The sequence below is a fragment of the Falco rusticolus genome, chromosome 2 (assembly GCF_015220075.1).
Source record: "Falco rusticolus isolate bFalRus1 chromosome 2, bFalRus1.pri, whole genome shotgun sequence".
Classification (NCBI taxonomy): Eukaryota; Metazoa; Chordata; class Aves; order Falconiformes; family Falconidae; genus Falco; species Falco rusticolus.
The window spans coordinates 63,632,766-63,641,927 of record NC_051188.1 but is presented as its reverse complement, the minus strand read 5'-3'; positions in this window follow the sequence as shown (position 1 = coordinate 63,641,927).

Here is a 9,162-nt window from a genome sequence, read left to right as displayed (position 1 = left end):
AAAGAGGACTGAGGTGCAACCCAGCCCTCTTCCCGTGGTATTTTTCTCCTTACAAACCTGGAATACATACAATATCATAAGTTCACCATTTTGATCAACATAAAAGAGGGTATGTAGGCTTGAAAAGCAGATGTTCTCCCAGAAGAAGAGACACCATATCAAAATCATGTGTCTGACCTGAAGGCGTTAGAGATACCATCAAACATGGGTTGTCCCCTCTTAACATTCCATACAGGTAAGATTTGTAGGGAAAGATAATACCTTTTATAACACTATCTGATGTATCTGGAAAATAAAGAGAGGAGCTTTTAGGCATATAACCTTTCTTCAAGTCTGAAGAGGCAGCTCACTTCTGGCTAAAGACAGAATGAGCACAACACCTCCGAGTTTAAATTAAGTATGTTAATTAATTAAAGCAGTTCGTACCCATGGATCAGAGGGAGGCTGTCAGCAAAAGCGGAAACCTAAGGCAAAGAGCAATAAAAGAAGAGGTAAATATGGAGGGCAGAGACTGTAAAAGCAGTACAGTGTAACAAAAATTGCAGTGTGGAGAAACCCATTATTGTTGCCAATATTTGGTTTAAGTTGTGTAACAGGAAGAATAACTTCAGGCACTATTCAGTCACAAGTAAATAGCAGAACGCTCCATTTCCACAGCCCCACAGCTCACCCCCCCAAACATTTCTAACACCAATAGAAGATGTTATAACCAAGTTCATAACTTTCCCCCATGCAGGAATTCTCCAACGTCTTTGTTGAAATAAATGTCCATCTCACTTCGTACTCTCATAAATAATAATTAAAAAAAACCCAACAAAACACACCACCACCACGATTCTTTGTATTTATGAGTACTAGAGGTCTATAGAGATCTGTATTATCACAGGTCCAAAATCACTAACAATTCCCTCACATGTCCCAGAGAATGCTATTTAAAGTGAATCTATTAAAATAGTGACCAGTACCCTCTAGACAAATGCCTTTAATGGATGAATAAAGAAACTCAAAATATTTTTAGTGGATTTTATTGGTGTTAGGAATATTTTAGGAGCTATGTAGACAGCAGTCAGTGTGACAGTCAGAAGGTTCAAAATGCTTGTGTATAGTTTTGTGCTATATGGAGATGCAGGATTTAATCATCAGTGGAATTCTTAATATCTGTTTTGATTATTTGATTTATATTTGATTTCTGCAAAAAAGGACAGTATTGTTAGAGGGGTAAGAGCTCCTCACTAACCTTCTCTTCTAACACTTCAGTGTGTAAGGACAGCAAAGTGGGCTAGAATGGCTGTCTTCAGGCAAGACACGGGCTGAAGATTAGTTGCACCCAACCCTCCACCAGTGTCGTGGTTTAACCCAGGCCAGTAACCAAGCACCACGCAGCCACTCGCTCACTCCCCCTCACCCAGAGGGTTGGGGAGGAGAATCAGAAAGGAACGTAAAACTTGAGGGTTCAGATAAGAACAATTTTCATATGTAAAGCAAAAGCCATGCATGCAAATAAAACAAAGCAACGAATTCATTCATACCTCCCACCGGCAGGCCGGTGTCCAGCCATCCCCAGGAAAGCCAGGCTACATCACACGTAACAGCTACTCAGGAAGACAAATGTCATAATGATGAATGAAGCCCCAACCCCCCCACCTCCTTCCTTCTTCCCCCAGTTTGTATACTCATCATAACATCCTATGGTATGGAATACCTCTTTGGCTAGTTTGGTCACCTGTCACTAGCTACTAAGAAGAAAACTAACTCTATCCCAGCTGAAATCAAGACAACCAGCTACAAATGAAGGCCAGAGCGAGACAGAGAAATTGTCTCCACATCCACACAGGAGGAAATGGTAGAGCAGAAGATATATCTTCTACCACAATTGTCTGGCATCAAAAGCTGGGAACACTGTGCCCACCTCCTGTGGTCTTGCAAGGACATAATGGACTGCCTTTGCTCTACACTGAAATCTAGCTCATAGTTTATATAAACGTGAACAAGTTTAGCCTATCATAAATTGCACAAAGAGCAACAAGGAAAGCCACATCATTGCTACATTACCAGGGAGCAAGAGACAGGCGCTAAGAAAAACAAGTCTAGGGAGGATTCGGTTTGAGATTCAGTCATCTGAATCTAGGTGCTAACATGAGCTGGGTGCCTAAGCTCCCATTATAGCCGACAGAGAGATAGGACCGGGTTCAGTGGCTTAAATGTGGGTGTCTAGTAGCATGTGAGATGAGATGGGTTTTCTGACTGGCCTCCAGCAGAGCAGAGATTTCCAGTAGGTCCTATAAGATATCTACACGAGTCTGAAATATGCTGGGGCACCAGATTTGGCAAGATATGCTTATATTTAGGTAAATGGATCAAGTTCCACTAATCAGAAGAGTAATGGGACCCCAGAGCAAGGTTCATCTCACCTCAAAATCACCAGCAGACGTCAAATGGCTGGATGGCTCTCTAGGCTCCACAGACTGTATTGACTTGCTATCAGGAGAGCTTGGACACCTACCACATGCACAAAGCTGCCTACATTTAGATGTCTTAATTGTAGCTGAACTGCACAGTCAGGGCAGGATCCAGCTGCCTAAGCAACTCAGGCCCATCCAAAAGGACACAAATAATTTTACTCAAAGCCTCCCTTCAGTAGGATAAAGTTATAATCAGCCTGTCATCCTTTTTCCATGGCTGAAAGGAGTTAGTTGCATCAAATCACCATCCAAGTTTGTAAGGCAGGATACTCAGAATACTTTGTTGTGGCTTACCACACATGTAATTCTCATACCTTACCTTTATTCTGTATGCCCTGGGCGGGCAGCACAGACATTTCTGGGGATTAAAAAAAAAAGAAAAAAAAAAAAAGAAAAAAAAAGTTTAATATCTGTGAAAGCCTCTATAAACCTGAAATCAGGTTATATACGGTATTAATTCAATTTTGCCAATGACATTCTCTTTACAAAGTAAAAGCACTCACCTGCTGTACATAAATACAGCGAAGACAACGAGGACAAGCATTATCAAGCTGGCGAGACCCCTTCACATAGGCTGAAAAACAATTACACTTTGTCACCTATAACTCCTCAACATTATTTCTTCCTCCTCCTTTAAATAATGATGGCAGCAACTTGCAGATTACATGCAGGAGTGGCACAGACAGTATGCATTTAGTGACATGTTTAATATTAATTTTCACAGGAACAGCTTTTCTTTTGCAACATATGCCGCCTTTTCAAAGTTAGAGATGTTTATAGGGTATTATTTGAACAGATATGAATAGTTTGGATCCTTAGCTGAGACTTCCTTTTAGTTTTCCTTAAGTGAAGAGTCTGGTCTCCACACTTGACTTGCAACAGGGCAATTATCTTAAATAGAAAATGAAGAAGTGACCAGTTTGTTTGAGATAATCACAGAAACAAACACACAGAGAAATCGTGCTTTCAGCTCTTCACAAGTTTGTGGGTTGGTTGGTTTTTTTTTATTTTTCCTGCAATCTGAAAGATAATTCTACCTTTCAAACCCTCCACAAAGTCATACTTTTTAGGCTTGCTCATTAGGGAAAATAAAACTTGAAAACCTTATGCTAAAAGGTATGATGCCAAATAAAAGAGTTCTGAAACATGTCATTACAAATACTAGTAATATTGTTATCCTAACTGCCATGACATTTTAAAACACATTTTTTAAAAGGCTGGAGGTTGACTGCTGGAACACTGTCTCACAAAGGTCACAAAGGCACCTTAAAACACATTTCATTTACCACAAAGGAATAAAGTGCCTGAATATTTTTGTACTGGCATTTAAATAAAATATGAAGCATTTCAACGTTCTACCTCTACTTATACAGCCAAGGCAAAGGGTCATGGGATTCCCATCCTTGCTTTACAGACTCACTTGCATCAGGACAAGGAAGGTTTGAACCCTGTGTCCCCACCAGCTGGCAAATTCCCTAGCTGCTGGGTTATCACACAGTAAGGAAGGACTGCTGCATCCTCCCTGCACAGACAGCACCTGTACTTCTCTACAAACCCGACCTGAAACACTGTTTTATTATGGATGTGTTTGAATCAAGCAGCACAAAATGTCATGTAATTTTCCCTTTTTTGGCCAAAAGAATTCACACAGTTCAATCAGGATGTGAAACTCTGAGCAGCCTCAATGAAGCAGCAGTTTTTGGCAGATAGATTTGTATGAAAAACAATACCCTTTTCTCTGCACAATATTCCTTTCAGCAAAGCCTCATACTGAGTCTGAGTCAAAAGTGCCCTATGCCAGAAGAAGCAATACCATGCACCGTCTTCTCGACACTCAGCATGAACCTGCTGCATGGCCAGCAAGTAAATGAAAATAAATGAGGAATTACAGAGAAGTACATTTTACACAACATGAAATAACCCAGTTCTCAGAAAAGGATACTGAAGCACATGCATACATATATATATATATGTGTGTGTGTGTGTGTGTGTGTGTGTGTGTGTTTCGTGCTTGTTTCACAAAACAAAATTAATTAGGGGGAGAAAAAATAACACGTAAGGGGCAGGTTGCAGCCAGGAAGCTTAAAAAAAAATATGCTGTAATCTGAAGGTGAAAACATGACTATGCAGTTCACTTTGTCTACTGTTTCTTGACTACCTTGCGCTGTACCTCAAAAACCTTTTTCTCCTCTCTGGAATTGAAGTCTGTTGAGCAAAGATGAGTTCCTCACTTGCACGGCTCTTTAGGCTAAAGAGTTATAGGTCAGTAATTTTCCCCTTTTTTGAGTTTAATTTTAGCCCATTACCCACACCCACACAGAACCTGTCTTCATTTTAGTATAACTTTCTAACAATCCTTCCCTATCAATGACATTACACCTTTTTTTTTTTTTAGTTCTTTATTATTTGTCCAGGCTTTTCACACTGATCTGGTTTGACTTTCTCCTGTTCAGTTAATCCAGGAAACCTTTTTATATGACAACCAGATGTTGTCAACCATAAGATTTTTCAGAGAACAGTATTTCAAGTATCACAGAATCACATAAACACAGACCGAACTTGTACATGCATGACCATAAAGAAAAAGGTGCTGGAAAATTGTCCAGCTCACAAAGGTGCTCTTTTGCAGATTTCTCTCTCACTTCTGGAAAAAAAAACCAAACTTGCTCTACATTTTTACAAATCTTTTCTATAACTTTTCTAAGTATATTCATTTCTGCTCCTTTACTCATACAGATCTTGTCCTCTTCTCGAATACATCACTTTCTCATCCGTTGGCTTCATGAGAGGAAGCTGAAACCAACCCTCTGAAATGCAAGTACAAGTCAACTTCTGACTATGAGCATAAGTTTTGGACAGAACTGTAGCACTAGTCACTCTTTATCTGCCTCCAAATAGGCTGATTTCTGAAAGATTAACATACATAGCCCGTCCTGAATGTTTTTTTTTAATGAACCTTTAAATAAATTTTAATTGAAATCTGGTTCTTATTCCTTCAAATTCTCATCCCACCTTAACCACATGGTTGAAGGAAGTTGTCTTGGTTCATTGGGTATCAACGTGATTCCTGCCACCAGAAGAGGATGCAGGGGCATAAGGTGTGGTGGGTTGACCTTGGCTGAATACCAGGTTCCCACCAAGACACTCTATCAGTCCCCTGCTCAGCAGAACAGGGAGGGAGAAAATAAGATGGAAAAAGAACCTTCTGGGTCAAGGTAAAGGCAGTTTAATGAAAAAACAGCAAAAGTTTCACGTGCAACTTCCTATGGGCAGGCGATGTTCGGCCACTTCCCAGGAAGCAGGGCTTCAGCATGAGTAGCGGTTGCTCTGGAAGACAAATATCATAAATAACAAATACCCCCCGCTTCCTCCTCGTTGCTCTTAACTTTTATATCTGAGCAGGTGTCATATGATATGGAATGTCCCTTCGGTGACTTTGGGTCAGCTGTCCTGGCTGTGTCCTCTCCCAAGATCTTGCCCCCACCCCCAGCCTACTGGTGAGGGGGGGGATGTTGGAGAGGCAGCCTGGGTGCTGTGGCAGTGCTGCTCGGCAGCAGCCAGAACACTGGTGTGTTGTCAGCACCTTTCCAGCCACCGGTACCAAGCACAGCGCTACGAGAGCTGCTGAGGGGCTCAGCCAGACCCAATACATAAGGGCACTGACCAACTCAAAATGAGAACAGAAAGACTGTGGAAGGCTTCCACGGGCATGGGCCCACCTCTTCCTGCCAGAGACATAAGCACTACAAACACAGCCCACAAAAAGACATTAGATCCGAACTTAGAAGCAAAGTCTGAGATCTGAACAATGTTATCTGACTTTTTAAAATACTTATATGGCATAGGTTTGACATAACTATCTTGCCCATAGAAGGAGCAGTCTATGGTTACACAGACCTGGCACTTTTTGGTGATATGTTTCATAAATATGAAGTTCACAAACTACAAGATAGAAAAAAGGAGGGGGGGGGGGGGGGGAAAGACAATTTAACATTAGCTTTTCATTTAATTTCACTGAAAGTAGTTTTATTATCTTCATCACTGAAAGTGAAATCTGTAATGCTTATCTAGAATAAATTAAAGTTTGAAGCAAACAAAGGTGGAATTGACTATTCATAGCAACTCAGTCTTCAAGTCATAATACACTTCAGTGGAAGCCTCTTGCTGATGCCAGTCTGAATAGTCCGGCAGAACACAAGACAGACTGAATACAATAGAAATTTTGAGATTCAATTCATAACATGTAATTATTCCATATTTTACTGCATTATAAGTTTAAATTATCCACATCAGAGGATTTTAGGATTTCAAGTCTGTGTAATAGAATAGAAAATTTTATTCCCATTTTGACAGGAAGGAAGAAAGATAATTAATATGTACTACAGAAGAAGATTAAAGAAAAGTACCAGTTCTGTGACTGACCATTTTCAATATATGTACAAGTAGTTCAACATTTTCATCAAGAAAGTTTTTTTGTAATATAAAGTGTAAATGGAATTGCAAAATTATTACAACTAGGAAAAACAGCCCTAAAACTGTGAAGAGAGCTACATGCTGGCACTTTGAGGGGCCCACACAAGATGTTGACCGCAACAGGAAAGGGCACACTGAACCCCCAGTAGGGGAAACCTCCCAGATGCACAGCTAATATTAATGGAACACAAACATTAGTAAGTTAGAATTAAAAAAAGATTTTGTGTCTACAGAAGCCCTTTGGCAGCTGCATCTTTGGAGGTGTATATGGTCCAGAACCATAGGCGTGAGCTGCATACCTGCGCATACCTTAACCGCTGAGGAGAAAGGGAAAGCTCATTCCCCATTTCAGCAGTCAGTTCTCAAAGACAAAGAGTGTTTCAGACCAACTCTGCATCAACTGTTTTCATTAGCCCTGTTTCATACAGTGTTTATATATATATATATATATAACAGAAGTGTAGGCATTATAGTACACTACCACCTCAGAGTACTGGATGCTGCAGTACGCAATGCAGTTGTGGTATGGGAACACGTACCCTGATGCTCAGCACGAAGCACAAAAAGACACTACCATCCCATGATTTGAGCTAGGGCCCATGCCAGCTACGCTGCAGCCTTGGAGACGTGCCCAGCCTACTTTTAATCCAGCTGTTTTGAGTAAAGTTCCTTCAGCAGCACCGGCAGCTCAAGCCCACCAGTTTCTCTGGTTAGTTTTCCATCCTTGAGGGTTTTCAAAACTTGACTGGACAAATCCCTGAGCAACCAGGTAACCAGGTATGAACCAGAGCTGATCCTGCTCTGAGCAGAGGCTGGACTAGAGACCTCCCAAGGTCTCTGGCAGCCTGAATAGGTTTAATCACGTACCTAGCCCATACCAAAGCCACTGCTGCTTTAGCTAATTTTACCATCAGTGGTCAGGTGGAGATGATGAGCTAGTCAAGTTCAGGCTTGTTCCTCTGTGCTGCAGTCACATCTCTAATTCCAATATAGGCTTATGAGCTCTGAAATTTAGTAACTGCAGCAAACCTGAAGACACTTCTTAAAAAAAGAAAAGCAAGCACCTGGCAACCCAGCCTAAGTGTGGGACATATTTGGTGTGGGTTTAATGTCAATCTTCCCAGAGGCAAATCTAAGCCAGAAAACTAAATAAAAGAAAAAAAAGTGATTAAAAGACCAGCCTGCTTGATATTGTTCTTTCACTTGACCAGTGGGGAAATTTTCTGAAGGTCCAACAAGATTTAGCTACCAAAACCTCCTTGAGCAGAAACAGGACCCATAGCCTCATTATTCTTTCCAACATGAGTTCAGTTTTTTTGCCTCTCACTAACACTGGAAGGTTGTTCCAAGTCCCAGTTCTAACTCAGAATAAAACTTCCCCGTAGTTTCCAGCAGCAGTTGTTACACTGCATCTATCCTTGACTGATGCTAACTGCAGGAAGTGATTAGGGTCCCCTTTTTGGAAAAATGACAGCTATGGCAACAGAAGCCACCACGTGAAATCACAGACCTGCCAAGTGCTGAGGAGCAACAAAAAAAGTTTGCCACTGAAATAGACTGTGAATATGCAGGAGGCTGGATCTGGCGAGATACGGTGTCTGCAAGTCTGTGAAGTATCTGGAGGCTGTGCTGGGTTTGGCTGGAATTAATTTTCTTCATAGTAGCTTATATGGCACTATGCTTGGATTTGTGATGAAAACACACTGCTACTGCTGAGCGATGTCGACACAGAGCCAAGGCTTTTTTTGCTCCTCACCCCACCCCACCAGTGAGCAGGCTGGGGGGGCACAAGGAGCTGGGAGGGGACAAGTCAGGATAGCTGGCCCCGGGTGACCCAGGGGATATCCCATACCATATGGCGTCATACTCAGCATATAAAGCTGGGGGAAGATGGAAGGGGGGGGGGGGGGGGACATTCAGAGTTATGGCATTTGTCTTCCCAAGTCACCATTACACGTAATAGAGCCCGGCTTTCCTGGGGATGGCTGAACAGCTGCCTGCTGGTGGGAAGTGGTGAATGAATTCCTTGTTTTGCTTTGCTTGCGTGTGTGGCTTTTTCTTTACCTATTAAACTGTCTTTATCTCAACCCATGAGTTTTCTCACTTTTACCCTTCCAATCCTCTCCCCCATCCCACTGGGGCCGGGGGGACGATGAGTGAGCAGCTGCATGGCGCCGAACTGCCTGTCAGGGTTAACCGACAAGAAAGGAAATGAAGAAAATGCCAA